Genomic DNA, 16,341 nt, shown 5'->3' with positions numbered 1-16,341 from the left:
GTTTGGTAAATTGACAAAATTGAAAAAAGTTGTTTCAGATTCGCAAATTTTCGGTTTAGTTATGATATTTGTGAGGAAACAGTATTACTGAACATTTGCCATGGTCTAATATAGCCATAATATGCATCTTTTGATGATTAAAAAACCTAAAAATTATAAAGCGTTGCAACGCGAAACAATTGAATAATTTGGAGAGTTCTGTTGTCGTCGATTAAATTTGTGAAACTACGAAGATTGCTTATATAACGTATAAAATACGCATTTATGTATGCTTGTCAGGATAGCTCAGTTGGCTAATGCGTTTTTACTTCAGGATTCCGGGGGTCACTGGTTCGAGCCCTGCTGCGGGTTACTTTTTTTTTCCTTTTTAACCAGGTTTTCCGAAGGAAAAAACTGGTTATTAGATTGGCGAATGCGGGCGGGCTGGCGGGCGGGCGGAACAAGCTTGTCCAGGCCATAACTATGTCGTTCATTGTCAGATTTTAAAATCATTTGGCACATTTGTTCACCACCATTGGACGGTGTGTCGCGCGAAATAATTACGTCGATATCTCCAAGGTCAAGGTCACACTTTGAGTTCAAAGGTCAAAAATGGCCATAAATGAGCTTGTCCGGGCCATAACTATGTCATTCATTGTGAGATTTTAAAATCATTTGGCACATTTGTTCACCATCATGGGACGGTGTGTCTCACGAAAGAACCACATCAATATCTCCAATGTCAAGGTCGCCACGACTAAAAATAGATTTATTTTGAAACAAACTTACAAAGGGGGTTAATTTTGTTTGTTCATTTCAAAAGTTCAGTTTGAGTTGTCTCCCTTTATCAATTTTTTTTCACAATGAAAACCTGGTTTTGTGACAATTTTGTCCCTTGTTTAAATTTTATTTTTTATTTTTTACTGGAGCTTCTAAAATTTAATGTTAACATTTATCAATATAAAACATTTAATGACAAACTTCAAAACATGCCAAAATCTGTGAAAAGGCCCCTTTAATAAGTACACTATATTACCACGAATCATGTTATCCAGAGGACTTATTATTGGCAATCATATACGATCAAGTATGAATGTGTAACTGAAAGTACTCTTGGGTTTTGGTTTATACATGTGCATGTGACTGTATAAAAAATATCATGAAGGATATCTCGTGCTAATTACTGATATACCATTTGGGCGTATTGGTCTATTTAATATATGCTTATTGTAAGCGGAACTCCACATGTTGTGAACATTTAATGTTGCATAATTATATATCGTTGAATTAACTTTTTTGAAGAACTGTAGTGAAATTATGAATGTCAATGCCAGGTTGTACATGTATACGAGCCATAGCAAGGCTGGTTTTGGGATTAGGTTGGCTCTTTTATATTTTATGGTAAAGTTCGTATTTGACTTTTATTACGCTTTTTTCATCCGGATGTATACCATGTTAAATTGACATGTTTGCAATAAAAGCAGGTATATTCTTCATTACATATGTTGTCATGTTGTTTATTAGACCAATTGTCAGTATCTTCTGAAGTTGCCCCTGGTTAGTGTGAGACACTGGTGTGGTCATAGCAACGTTCAATTCATGACGTGAACATCGAATGTTATTGACTCGACGAAGTCTAACAAGTTTACTGGTGCACGCATCCAACAATAACGATACGAACAATGAATTTATACTTGTTTTTATGCCCCCGGTAGGGTGGCATATCGCCCCATTGGTGCATAAAGGTACCATGTGCCTTCTTATTTCAATGTCACATGGTACCTTTTCAGGGCTTATTCTGCCATTCGCCAAATTAGCCAATGGCTATAAATTGACCTATTTGGCTAAAGAAAATTCTATTTGGCTAAAACTTTTTCTTCATCAAAACATAAAAATAGCCAAAAATAGAAGAATTTTTCCAAAGCAAGGCAACTTTGGCTAAAGACATTTTTGATCCAGGGGAAGCCCTGCCTTTTTGCACCAAGGGGGCGATATAGCAGTTGAACTGTCCGTCAGCCCGTCTGTCCGTCAGTCAGTGCGTCCGTCCGAAAACTTTAACATTGCCCATAACTTTTGCAATATTGAAGATAGCAACTTGATATTTGGCATGCATGTGTATCTCGTGGAGCTGCACATTTTGAGTGGTCAAAGGTCAAGGTCATTCTTCAAGGTCAAATACATGGCTTCAAAGCGGCGCAGTAGGGGGCATTGTTTTTCTGACAAACACATCTCCTGTTTATGTAATATATTTACATCAAAAATATTAAACCCTGACAATTTAGTATAAATAACGGGCGTGTTTCGGGTGATATAAAAATGTATAAAGCGGAATGCAGGGTGGACAAAGGCGTAACAATCTATTGTAAAGAATTGCTATACAGACAGGACAGTGTCTGCCATGGATTGTTGTCTGTTATTGACGATTTACAACTGACATTCAAGAAGCTTAGTAAACATTCGCGTATAAATTAACTTAGTAACAAAGACTTCTAATTGAATTGGTCGTATTTTTTTAACTTTTGTTCCCTTCATACATCTGCTGTCAAAGACAGGTTTTCAGCATTGTTATCACACTTACGATGGTTCTCATCAGTGACATGATAACACACATTGTGATTTTAAACAAAACACGTTTTATCAGATTATACAAAACACGCTTCCCCAATTCTATACAGGCGCTGTTTCAAATGCTAAATTACCACTATATTACTATTCATTACATTGATGCGGCCTCATACGAGCCCCAAGGGTCAGTTCTGACCGGGAAAGGCCAAACCGTTAGCACGTGCACAACACGTGACTACGAGATAGACCCACGTTGTACAATTTCATATTACGGCAAATTATGGACCATTTCATCATTAACATGCTCTACGTCACTGAAAACAATATTTGCTCGGAAATGCTCGATTGCTGTAACAGAGGAGTGACCACAGTCGCTGACAGCCACGTGCTTGGTCCATACGATCTGCTGCCCGAGGCAAGTGTATTAGCCGGTCCTATAGCGCCCATGTCCACCGGGCTTCATTGCGGGCTGGTGTCCGCATAATAAACCAGTAACAATAATGCGTTTTGATGACCATGGCTGTTTTATTATAATAAGTTCGGTCCAGTCTTTGATACTTTTGTTTCGTCGTGTGTTGAAAAAAGGTTATGATATTCAGTTTGAAAATCACGCGCATCTGTGAATTCAGTTCGGTCTAATGACAATTCCCAGGTCTTTGTGTCAATGTTTTCATTTCTGTCAGAAAGGATAGGGGATTTAAGGGGTATGACACCCATGTTTACAAAGTAAATAGTGAACCCGTGAAATGAGTATCATCTGCCACTATCGGAGAATACGCGTCGATCAGAATTCAATTTGAAAATTATTTTAGCATTGTTTATGGTATCAGTCCCTATTGAAATGGCAAATTGCATTCGCGTGGATGTTATTTTACGCCAGTGAAAATATTGAACAGATTAAGCATGCTATATAGTTACAGCGCGTTCATAAAGTCTTTCCCACCGAGCCGTTAATTTATTAATGTGTCTATTAAATCATAAAATAATATAAGGTTAATAACATGTATACCTTTACAATTATGATTTGTTTTCACAAAAATATGTATATATGGTATATTTACCATAGCTTTAAATGGGAAACTCAAATCAAACCAATCTGTAAAGATGGATTTAGCCAAAAGGTGAAATTTAATTTATAAAACGAATGTATGTCTAGTATCCTAGTATGATGAAGTCTTGTCCATTCGCGAAGCGGTCTTGACGCATACTTAACTAATGCATGCGTTTTATGGTGTACGAACTGGTCCAAAACTATTCTAAACTGTCCGGGACGGTTTATAAACCGTCCGGGACGGTTTGTAAACTGTCCCGGACAATTTACTAAACTGTCCCGGACAGTTTCTTACTTTTGAACCGCTCGTGCGTCTGTAAACTGTACCGGGCGATTTATTTTGTGGATTACAAACCGTCTGGGACAGTTTAGGAAACTGTCCGGGACGGTTTCCTGGAAACTGTCCCGGACGGTTTTCTAAACTGTCCCGGACGGTTTGCAGGCATAAATTTTAGTACGGCATAGGTTCTTAAGACCATAGTCGGACAGTTTAAACCGTCCCGGACAGTTTACTAAACTGTCCCGGACAGTTTAAACCGTCCCGGACGGTTTTCTAAACTGTCCCGGACGGTTTGCAGGCATAAATTTTAGTACGGCATAGGTTCTTAAGACCATAGTCGGACAGTTTAAACCGTCCCGGACAGTTTACTAAACTGTCCCGGACAGTTTAAACCGTCCCGGACGGTTTATGCGCACGAACGGTCCAAAACTTTCTTAAACCGTCCCGGACAGTTTGTAAACTGTCCGGGACAGTTTAGTAAACTGTCCGGTACAGTATAGTAAACTGTCCGGGACAGTTTAGAAACCGTCCGGGACGGTTTGTAAACTGTCCCGGACAGTTTAGAATAGTTTTGGACCAGTTCGTACACCATAGATGCCAGGCGTTAGCCTAGCACATTCCCGGAGCGGTTCGGGCGCATACTCACCCTATTCCAGTGGTGAGTCATGCCAATTCGCGGAACAGTTTCGGCGCGGACTCACCCCATGCCAGCGGTTGGTCACTTGTGCCGGCCGTCTGTATAATTTTCGCAGAGGAAAGTAAAATGTCTTCAAAGTCACCTGTCACTATAAATTGTTCGAGGGTGTTAATTTTCGAAAAAATAATAATGCGCACTTTCGATTGCTTTCTCCACTTGTTCTCACTTAAACGACACGGTGTTTGTTCGCTCAATTTGATTTAGTTTTTTATCCACCCTTTTTACGGTCTTTCATTAATCATATTTGAAATAAGTAGCTTAAATACGTTTACTTGAGCTTGAATGGGTCAGTCAGGGTCAAGTGGTTTAAGGGCTGTGTCCACCTAGCGTGTCCAGTTGACCTGCTGTCCGGGCTTGGTCAACTCCGGACAAAATGACCACCTTTTGTTCAGGGTGACCTTAAGGTCATCAGAAAAATATCATTATGATATGGCACGCGCACAGGCGTAAAATATTCAGCATTAGAAATACGCGACCACTTTGGGACATATTTTGGAGGATTTTTGAAACTCTAGAAGCTTGATATTAGTCCGACTTGAGTGCCTACACAAATGTTGACTCCGTTAAGAAAATATTGGACCCGTTAGATCTGATAGCTATCGTTATAAAAACACAAGACCAATGTTGAAATGAATTTCCTGTAATTATAAATGTTGGTGTGACACATATGTATTAACCGGTAAATCGGGTAAAATAATATTAAAATAAAAGTACAAAACAATACCGATTGACAAGACAGGTTTGCAAATTCAATCGTATGTGGGGACATACTAAACCAAATCAGTCTCGGCCTGTACTATTCGATGTACCGATTGAACCATCCGACGAAAATGTCGAATCTTATGCAGGTCAAAACAATTAAGTATTGGGATATTATTTGTCAACTTCTGCACTTTGGTTCCATCTAAAGAAATTACAATACTGACGTTAAGAGTCTGCCAATTTTCATTTGATTCCAATGCAATTGCTTTAAAGAACAACCGAGGAATACGTGTACAATGCACGTGCTAATCATTTCTATCGTTTTTTGAAATATGCTTACTCAAAAACATGACGTTACCAATTTTTTTTAAAGATATCGCGCAAAAAACGGTTAATATAGCATTACTTATTATGGTCTTAGTGAACGGCACGAGCTGTCTGATATGGTTATTTCCATTAAGCAGGAAAACTGTTAACGGACGCACTTTATATGCCTTTTTTTAAAATTATAATGACTAGTATATGCATTTGCTTCGTCTTCGACAAATACCGCTCTAGGCGGACAGTGATGGTCAACTAAACACGCAGCCGCTACCGAGCCATTTTACAGCGTTCTGTAGCCATATACCTTAATTGTATTCAATTAAGAATGCTTTAAAAATAATTATTGCAATGAAGCAGTGGGCGCTGCGTGTTTAGCGTTGAAAACCGCGACACTTGAAGTGTGCTCACGACACTGTGCACGAAACGCACGCATATAGTACTGTCTTCAGGCATTGTGATCTTTCAGTGGCAGGTTGAGGTATATGGGCATATGTTGTATTGTCACATCCTCGGAACGTGAAACTGGACTTTAAACATTTTAGAACAATAGTAGAAGGACGACGGGACGGTCAGTCATTGATAGCGAAGTTGTTACGGCCTCCTCCCATAAAAACATTACGTACAAGTTATGTAGCATTTATGTAAACATAAAGATATGTGTCCAGGGATATGTGCTGTGATTAGTTCGTGTGATTTATGTTGCGCATTATAATCGTTAAGATTCAGGGGAAAATAACAGAAGAAATATATTTGAATCTTTAATCGGTAACTGTAACGGGTGTGTAGTATAAACAGCTTATTACTAGAAAATAAGCATATTCAATTACATATTATTAATTGCTTTGGATAAAATATGTTATACGTTCATAAATTGTATACAAGAATATTTAAAATAAAGTCGAGAATACAATCTAAAACACCAACAAAACCTAAACACACATAAGACACCTAAATTCTATTAGACACACGTACATAACTGCTTAAAATCTAGAAATAATACAGAAGGGCACTTTTCCAGCATAATCTTTTCTGGTTGGCAAAATCTTGTAAATTATGATTTAAAGAGTTTTTTTGCCAGGGAAGTTAGAGCTATATTATTTATGTTTGCTGAATGTTTTATTTGTTTGTGGTATGTTTTTACATTTTAAATTATTTCATTTTTGTATTTTTTTATGAGTATCACCGAATATTATTTTAGATTTTCAATATTAGCATGTCACGCACAGTATGCAAAGAAAAAATCCGTTGTTGCCAATAAACAATTAGAAAAACTTGCCCCGTAACTACAAAAAAGATTTCCGATTCCCGATTCTCGTTCGTGTGATGTATTATCATGATAGAAACGAAATTAAAGCGCTTTTTATTTATTAACCGAAATTAAAATTTGTTGTAATTCGTGTATATTAATCATCAATCAAAATAGTTTTTTACCTTAAGATTAACAGCTCAAAAAAAAATAAAAAGAAAGGTCTTAAAATAAGGTTATATTACTTTTTTGACTTCTCCGACCTGTAGATGTAGCGGTGTGGTCATTCAGTTTCCTCTGTCAAAGAGCACATGCGTTCGATGCATTTGGCGCGTGCACCAGCCCGGCAGCAGACGACAACAGTTTTGCTCAAAGGTCAAGTTTTGATTAGCCTCTCTACATTTCAGCATGCGTGCCAATTACTGGAAAAGAAAACACCTTCAGCCATGTGTAAACACTGCAGTGAAAGAAACTTTAGAATTTAGTTGCCAAATTTAAATAATTTGATTGAAATTCATATCCCCATTCTTTTATGCCAGTGATATTGACTTCGCATCTTCTGGCTATTCCCTCGCAAGGGCCAAATGTCCATCTTGAGAGTCATATTGAAACAAAATGTCGCCTGACAGCATGTTTCGCGGCACCTTGTCACTTGCACAATACTTAACAAATAGAATTTCCAGTGCATGCAATAAATTAGTTGATTTTTCCATCAGTCGTTTTGTTCGTGTCCGAATCTAACTCATAACCGAATGCCATGACACTTGAATATAGTTAACTCTCGCGAGAGGTGAGATGTTAATTGGCCGGGTGTCATGCGCAGTTGTGCAACCTAATTGTGCATGCGTCTTTTGTTAAAATAAAATGACCCTCTTGACTTCGAAAAAAGTTTTAATTATTTCTGACTGGATTTTAACCGTTTTGCATAGAGACGAAGCGGTACATAACGTCCTATTAGCTTCATTTTTGAAAGAACTTGTCATTTTACTTGCAAGTGTTTTTTTGACGAATCGCTCTTAAGGTAATACAATTAAACAAAACATGCCAATTTCGACCAGCAGGCATTTCTGCATCGAATCGTAGTGACCAAGACTAGCACTCACCACAACATTATTTTATTGTTATGGCTTCATGTTTGCAAGTCCTTGCACAAACTTTTGAAAGGTTTGGCTAAATACATTTATATTCTCATCTTTTTTAATCCGTTTTCATTCAATTTCATACAGATGTGTCAAACCCATCACGTAAAAAATCAAAGAATAGCATAAAGATAATTGTATTCAAGGTTTTAAAACAAAAATCAAATTAAAATCACTTCTGACAAAAAAAACACACTATGCTTGTTATACAGTCAGTCAACCAGTTTACAATAACCCGGCAAAAAACGTTAATTCTTTTTACCACAATAATTTCTTTCGGGATTTAGTGTCAATGTGAGAAGATGTAAACATAAAGGGTAAACATTATTTTGTATGATAACAGGTTAGGCCAGACGGCATATGCAGTTTTTTGTCAAAAATAGATCATTAAAGTTCACCCTTCGGATAATTATTTAAAATCATTCAAGTTACATAATAAGTATTTCAAAACAGTGTCATGGCATTTGTTTTCAATCAGCAAAAAGTTTATTTGAAAATAATAAAGCCATCTATACCCATATGCACATTTAAAAAATAACTCATTCAATCAGTTCCGGTTAACTTTTTGCCGCATTTATCCCCCCTGTAAGCATATTACTTAAGCTTTCTTGCTTATACTTTGTTAATTTATTCCTGTACCTAATTTATACCTTAGACAGTTATCATTTTGTTTTTATTGGGGCATTGTGGAAAATTAAATACAAATTAATCGGAATTGGTTGACAAACTGTACATGCCATGTTTAGGACACGTGCCGCTTGATCTTGTGCCACAAAATGTCGATGAAGAGGTGTTGCACCATTTTTCTTGAACATCATGCGACTTTTTGTATGAAATATTTATTGTATTGCGAAGGATTTTATTGCTGAATTGACCTTTCCTTACGAAATTTGATCGCAAACACATGCGTACAGTGGTTTGCAACCCATCAAAGAGTGGTTTGCAACCCATCAAAGAGGACATACGCTGCTTCCACTGACAATAAGACTGCTTTGACTTCCTTCGATTATCAGCTGAGTTAATTTAAAAATTAAAGTGAAATGTGCTATTTATAAAGTCGTCGAACGCAATTAATATTAAAAACTGCTATAACGAATGCTGAATCATAAATAATCGTTGCTCTATTATTGTGTTAATTTTTAAACCGATTTTATAACCCATGCAGACCGGCCTTCAATACAAAAAAGTCGTCATCTTTTTAAGGAAAAATAAGTTTAATGTTATTTTAATGTATACAACATAGAAGAAAAACATTAATGATTGTGTACCCTTCCTAATCGGCTGTAACGTACAATACAAGGTGACGGAAAGCTGTTTTTAAAGTACTTTCTACTCGGGGACGAGCTGCTACTCAAGCTTGTCACATTGCTGAGTCTTTGTTACAATTTTCGGTGTTTTAAGTATATTTAATAGAACTGTTTTATACTGTTCTATTAAATATACTTAAAACACCGAGAACGATTTGGTTTTGTATAGTATCCATACATGCAGTAAAATTCGTTTTTACTATCGTTTCATATTCTAGAAATTGTATACTTACATAGAATTCGTTACCATACCACGCATACATAATTTAGACATTCTACTTTAATATAACCACATGTAGTAGTTTACGGCGTTTAAATAAAGTACAGATTTGAATGTATGTGTTTCTTTACACATTTTTATGGTGTGCCCTAAAACATGATGGGCGGTTCGAGCCCGTGTATGCATGTTGACATGGACCTGACTGAAGCCCATCACAGGGAACATGATTTGTTATGGTCGTTTTTAATAACATCACGGTGATTAAACGCGTTTCAGCATTTACCAAAATTATCCCATAAAGCATTATATAAACGGATTTACTGGTGCTAAACCGGATTGTAAATTAAAACAATAAAACTAAACGATAATGTATCATTAATATTCGACACATTCAACATGCATGTACTTTAACATATCATTATATTTAAGATTTAATAAAAATACAGGTTAATGGATACCATACGATGATAAAACCCGTTGTTTTAATCTCATAATTCGATTGACACAATCAATGGAACTATTTGTGCCTTAAATTAACTGTATGTTTTCGCAAAAAAGTGTTTACATTGATAACTTATGCAGCTATGAAACATCAAAAAAGTAACATGCATGTAGATTTAAGTGTTATATAATGTTTAAGAATGCCAATCCCGGATGGGAGGAGATAAGCGAAAAAAGTACGCACAAACCCAAATTGTGAACTCCGTTGATAAAGGCATCTGCAGCATTTTGGGCGATACATCAATAAATTTAATTTATATTTACACTGTACAAGCATTTAACTTCACTGTCAGGCCAAACTAGGCCTATGAACACCTAATTTACATTTTCAACATTCGAAACACCTACACTATGCAAAACAGATAGCGTTTTAATGCCATTTAATTATTATTCATATTCATTTTGACATTTAACAAAACATACCCACAGATTGCCTCTTTGAGTTTAATATTTCAATTCAATGAACGAATCAAACGTTTTCAAACAGATTTTGGTGTTAATTCATTGTTAAACATTGTGTTCATTTTATGAAAAGAGCTATGTTTATCGTTTTAACGCGAGTTGAAAACACAAACCAGTTGCAGCGAAATTTGTTCTGTACGGTGCAATATTCTGCAAGCAAAATCGATTGATATGCGCATGCGCTTCTGGCAATAATGGCGCGAAATTTGAATGCTCCAAGAACGCAAAGTTTTCCGTGTTTCTCGCGCACGGCATTAAATACACGCTATAAATTCATTTAATTATAAATGAGCTAATTAAAACAATTTTTCAAAGGCAACAGTGCCTCGTCTCCTTTATTGTATTATAAAACTGACATATTTCCTCGTGTTTATCGCTCAAAGTGCAGCGGGTGCAACACTATCCCGGTTTCATGAACAATTAGTTATGTTGTTTTCAACAGACCGGCATCTGGTTGTATTTTTCTTCATCGCTTCTCTGTGCTCAATATGCCAATCCATTAAATTCTATACCTAATCGAGATGAAATCCATGAATTAATCACGTTAAGGACCAGTTATAAATGTCTCCCATCGACCCCACCTGCAAATAAAAAATAGAAAACATCGTGGAACTCGAGCGAATAGTTGAATCAAATTTATTAACCTGTGATTGTTTCTGTCGCCTCAAAAAGCTCCATGGAGCGTTGCAGTTGAGACAAGCGACAGAAGTGAAGATAAGAATCGCACACTTCATACCGTGTGCACAATCGCACGTGCAGGTTTCGCAATCAGCGTCTGCCTCGTTTGTGGGACCACATATCACCAGCGTTACTCGTGCACCACTGATAAGTAACATTGAACGAACATTTCCCTAATAGGCTCCCTGTCGCTGACAGCGATAAATGCCGCCCATCTGTCTCTTGACGAGAACTCTGGGGCCATGTCCGGACGGCCGTCGATGCAGTTGTGCCACCATCCAGTGTGTTAAGTGCGCAGCTCCATGTAAATCCGTCAAATGATAAGATGGTTTTAGTAATCGTGTAACAGTGCCGTTAACAAACGACGGTGTACCAACTGTTAAATGTGTGTTTTGTGCACTGTTTCTAGACAAAACCTGATAGGCAATGAGCCAACAAAGCAAATGCGATTTGAAATTGATTAGCAGTTTATTGTTAATAAATGTGCTCTCAGTAATTTGGTTAAGGACATTGCGCATTTATGGAACTGCTGCAAATGTGGACTCATGACTCCTGCACAGACGGTAAGCGACCAAAGCTGTGTTGTTTTGGTGCCACATTAAAACGTTCCATCAACTGGCGACAAACAAAGATGGCAACCCTTTTTGCAAGTGAAGCCACTTTTGCACAACTCCAAGCCATATGTTTATTTTCTTCGTTCATCAATTTTAACGACAGAAATAATCAAATATTGTTAGAACTCGTGCTTGTCAATTGGAACTCATACCATCAAATGGTACATTAATGGCTAATAAATGTTCGTTGCACATTTTGACGAAGGGTCGCATTAAATAATTTGTTCGTCACATTGTTGTGATATACCATAAAGATGCACATGCTGTTTTATGAAATTGGGTTACACAACACGTTCGCGTTCAAGCGTCATAAAACACACCCACAATGAAAACACTAGCTGTTTTTTATTGCGTGCCATAAGGATGTCAAAGTATAGAACCATTACCTTTATTTTGCATTCTTAAAAGATGTGTTAATACTGAGAGCCAGATTCGGTGGCAATGTCGTTCACACCATGTCAGTTGATGTATGTTTTTCACATTTCCCGTGAAACATTCAACATAAAAATGTCTGCAAGACTTAACACGTTTTCTCTCAAACATTAAAGACCAATTCGCCATGCCAGTTGCTCATTTCCAATTGCTAGTTGCTTAATGCCTGTTTGCTATTTGCCAGTTACTATGTCAGTTGCTTATTGTTACATAATGGAAGGTATGCTTTCCATGCCAGTTTTTCGTTTTCAAGTGCTAGTTTCTTAACGCCAATAGCTAATTACAAATTGCTAATTGCCAATTGCTAGTCACTACAAGCCATATGCTAATTGCCAATGGCCATCGCTGAGTGCCTATCACTTTTTGCTAATTTATGGAAGTCACGTACGTCATTCCTGTTGCCAATTGATAAATAACCTTTGCTGATTGCTAAAATAAAAAAGGATGCGTAAATACATCACATTGTCAGCATTTCTGAGCTAGTTTACCGATTTTTTACGAAATAAAATGTGTTATCATTATGATTTATTTGTCCTGTGACGATCATCACCAAGAAATAGTGAGAACCGCCGGTTTTATTGAGCTCGACCATCACTCATCTTACGTTCGAAATGCCGTTTTATTTTATTTGTTCAGCAATTAACAAAAATAAATAAATATGCAATTGACAATGATAAACTGGTTTGGAACACATGACTTGCATAAAAAAGCGAAACTGAAAAACAGCAACTGGCAATTATGAACTTGCAGTTAGAAAATAGCTATTGGCAATTAGCAACTGGCATATTGTAAATGGCATTGAGCAACTGGCATTAATGAAATTGCAACTTGCAATAAGCAACTGGCATGACACACTGGCCTTTCATACTGAAAACTATAGGTCACGGATGCAAAGGTATCCGAACTCTGAGTGTTTAAAGACGATGAAAAGCCCCACTAACTTGAAGCAATTTCCATAGTTTACATGGCAAGTTTGTGCATTCCACTCTCCAGCTCTAAATAATCAAAGCGCTGAAGGCACTGAAGTTGTTCGCTATTGCATAATTTAAGACGCAACTCATTTTTCAAAATTAATCGCAAGTTTGAAATAAACACACGCCATTCAAATTTATAAAACGTGTGTCATAACGTGTCCGGTTTAGAGAGGATTCCGATAAAGAGAGGATCCGGTTTAGAGGGTTTCCACTGTACATGTTTTAAATCTCTTTTTTGATTGAGGACAAAATAAATAAATATATCAAAATGAAAAAAACAAAACAAAAAAAAAACAAAGAAGTTTCAAGTACTTAATCCATTGAAATAGAATATATACCAATTTGAAGAAGATTCAAGGTAACCTTTTTTTATTAAAATTATCAAGCATATTGTGAGTACATTTGTATTTATTGACCATGCGGGGCGGAGTATCATGGTCCAGCGCATTACTGTGTAGGAAATTCCCAACGGTAACCAGCCAGTTACCAAACGATTACGGGAATAAAAATGAATAATAACGTCCCTGGTTTGGTCGTATTTTGTGATAACCATTATTTTCATAAGTCAGAGGTTAATTCCGCCACGCCAGGTCAATAAATACGCACAATATCTATGAGTGAGAGGTCGATAGACGCATAATTTGGTATAAATAATAATAATGTTCAATAAATACGCACAATATCTATGAGTTAACGGTCGATAGTCGCGTGATTTGGAATAAATAATAATGATAATAATGTTCAATGTCAAATCTCTCTTAAAGCAACAGATTTAAGGCGTCTTCTTATTGGCCAACACTTGGAAGCGTCGGTAAAAACTGTACGTCGAAGTACAATTTTGTAAGTCTAAGTACAAAAAATTGTACTTCGACGTACATATTTTACGTCGAAGTACATTTATCTTTTTACCTAGTAGGTCTTGTTGACTTTCGACGTAAATGGTACGCCATACTGATCGAGGTTACAAAACATCCCACTATACTTGTTTATCATCTTTTAATAGCCTCAGATGCGGCAGATGCGGTGGTTATCGTTGTTAGCGTATTTATGAGCAGACCGACTTGCAACGTGTAGTTCTAGCCCTAGAACGGTTGGCAAATAACCATGAAAACGCAACCTTGACCTTTCATAAATGGAACAAACGACAATTACTATATACCCCGTCAGTTACGTAGGATACGTAAACAAGCCTTATTGATGTTATAAAAGCAAATGGTAAGTTGAACTATTATAACTGGTTTACGTGTCATAACTAACAGACGAGAGCTTGAAAGATCCTCTGTTAGTTCCTAATCTTTACAAGTCAGTTCACAATGCTTGGATCGTCTGCCAAATAACCTTCCACGCGAATTATATGTGGAGAAAAACACTCAGTGCTACTTACTATTTCCCCCAAGACGAGCATAACTATGGCCGCAACCAGGTGGTCAACACTTCTTGTGTTGGGGGTATAACTCTTTCCCACATAGATACGTTTTTGACGCATTTGTATTCCCTTAGAAAGTTAAATTTATTAAAGACCTTTCTAACTTAATTCAAGTTTTAAAGGCTTCATTTTCAACCCTTAGTTACTGATGAGCAGCAAACTGCATAAAACTTGAACAGACTGCGAGTTACTTGCAGGCTGTTCTAGTTTTATGGTGGCTGCAAAAGCCATTTTCGCTTTGCTTCTCGGCTAGCAATGACATTTCCCAGGTAATGCAAACAACGTGATCATAAATCAGAACATGTCTGAAATCGGAAAGGTTTCTAATTGCATGACGCTTTCTTCGCTAAGTTACCAAAATGGACGTGTCTGATTCAGTAGCAACATCATTTAAACAAAAATGATGCTACATAAATCCCGAAGTAAGTTTGATTATCTGATGTATACAATAACTCTAACTCAACAATGCAAACCGTGAGAAAATTCGTTTTCCTAGATGGCATCGTTATATTATATTACAAAAACCAATAACTTAACATATACAGTCATGTTGTAATTAAAAAAATGTATTGCATTAAACTATAATTATGTTCTTTGTTAAGTTTATGGTCATATCAAAGTATTGATAACGTATTACTTTCTAAAAGTTAGTATATTGAAGCAATCATAATAGTGAAATAATATTGCTTTATTTAGCATGATTATGTTGACCCCCGCCAATATTGTTTTGAACGCTTTTCTAAATGTGTTTCCCCAAAGGGGGCATTGAATAATCGCAACGTCCGTCCAATCGACCTTCCGTCTACTCCACTTTCTTGTGCTGAGCATGATTCAAGAAGTATTTAAGGAATTCAGATGATACTTCATATACGTATAGAGGGCGTTAAGGGGGAATGGGCAGTCTAAGGGTGTCACGTTTACAGATTTTTCTAAACGTTTAAACGAAATGAAATAAACGAAACGTTACCGTTTAAACGGTATCCCTATGTCCGTTTTAAAAGCATCAGTACCATCGCATTTCCAAACTGAAAATAGTTATTTCCGGAAGTAATATTCAGTGCATATCCCATTCGCGCAAGGACGTCAAATCAAAACCATAAAATATTATAAAACAGACCACCCGTATCACCACATGTGTAATCGTCATTTTTTTTAAATAATTTAAAGAACGTCGAAAATAATGTAAAATCGATGAAAAATACTGTTTCCGAAAACGAAACGTATTTTGCACATGAAATACAATGTGCATATCGTTTGACCGCAGAAAATGAAAAACCAGTTAACTAGCAAAAACGAAATCAATATATAATTTGGTTAACATATTGCTTTTCAACATGCTACCGCAGTGTTTTACTTTGCTAACCAATCAATTAAAATATTTCAAGATGGCGGCATATGCACTGTTTCGTTGACAAGAAGTAAGATTTTCGGAAAGTAGCGAAGATTTTCCGTTAATTTCCGTTCATGTCTGTGCCATCCGCTAACCAAACAGAAATAAATTACTGCCGAATTCGGTAGCCCGGATTTTCCGCAAGTACCCGGATTTCGCAGTTCTTCGTCGATATACTTCATACGGCTAGTCGGTTACGTTATTTGCACCCCAATATTTATTATATTGATATGGATTGTCGTTAAAACGTTTACTGTTTTGGTAAACGTTTTTCAGCAAAACACAAAACGCGAGCGCTTAACGTTTAAACGTGACACCCTTAATGGGCACTTCCTTAGTATTGAAGGTATATAA

The sequence above is a fragment of the Dreissena polymorpha genome, chromosome 2, assembly GCF_020536995.1.
Source record: "Dreissena polymorpha isolate Duluth1 chromosome 2, UMN_Dpol_1.0, whole genome shotgun sequence".
NCBI classification, from domain to species: Eukaryota; Metazoa; Mollusca; class Bivalvia; order Myida; family Dreissenidae; genus Dreissena; species Dreissena polymorpha.
Note: the sequence above shows the minus strand (reverse complement) of the source record.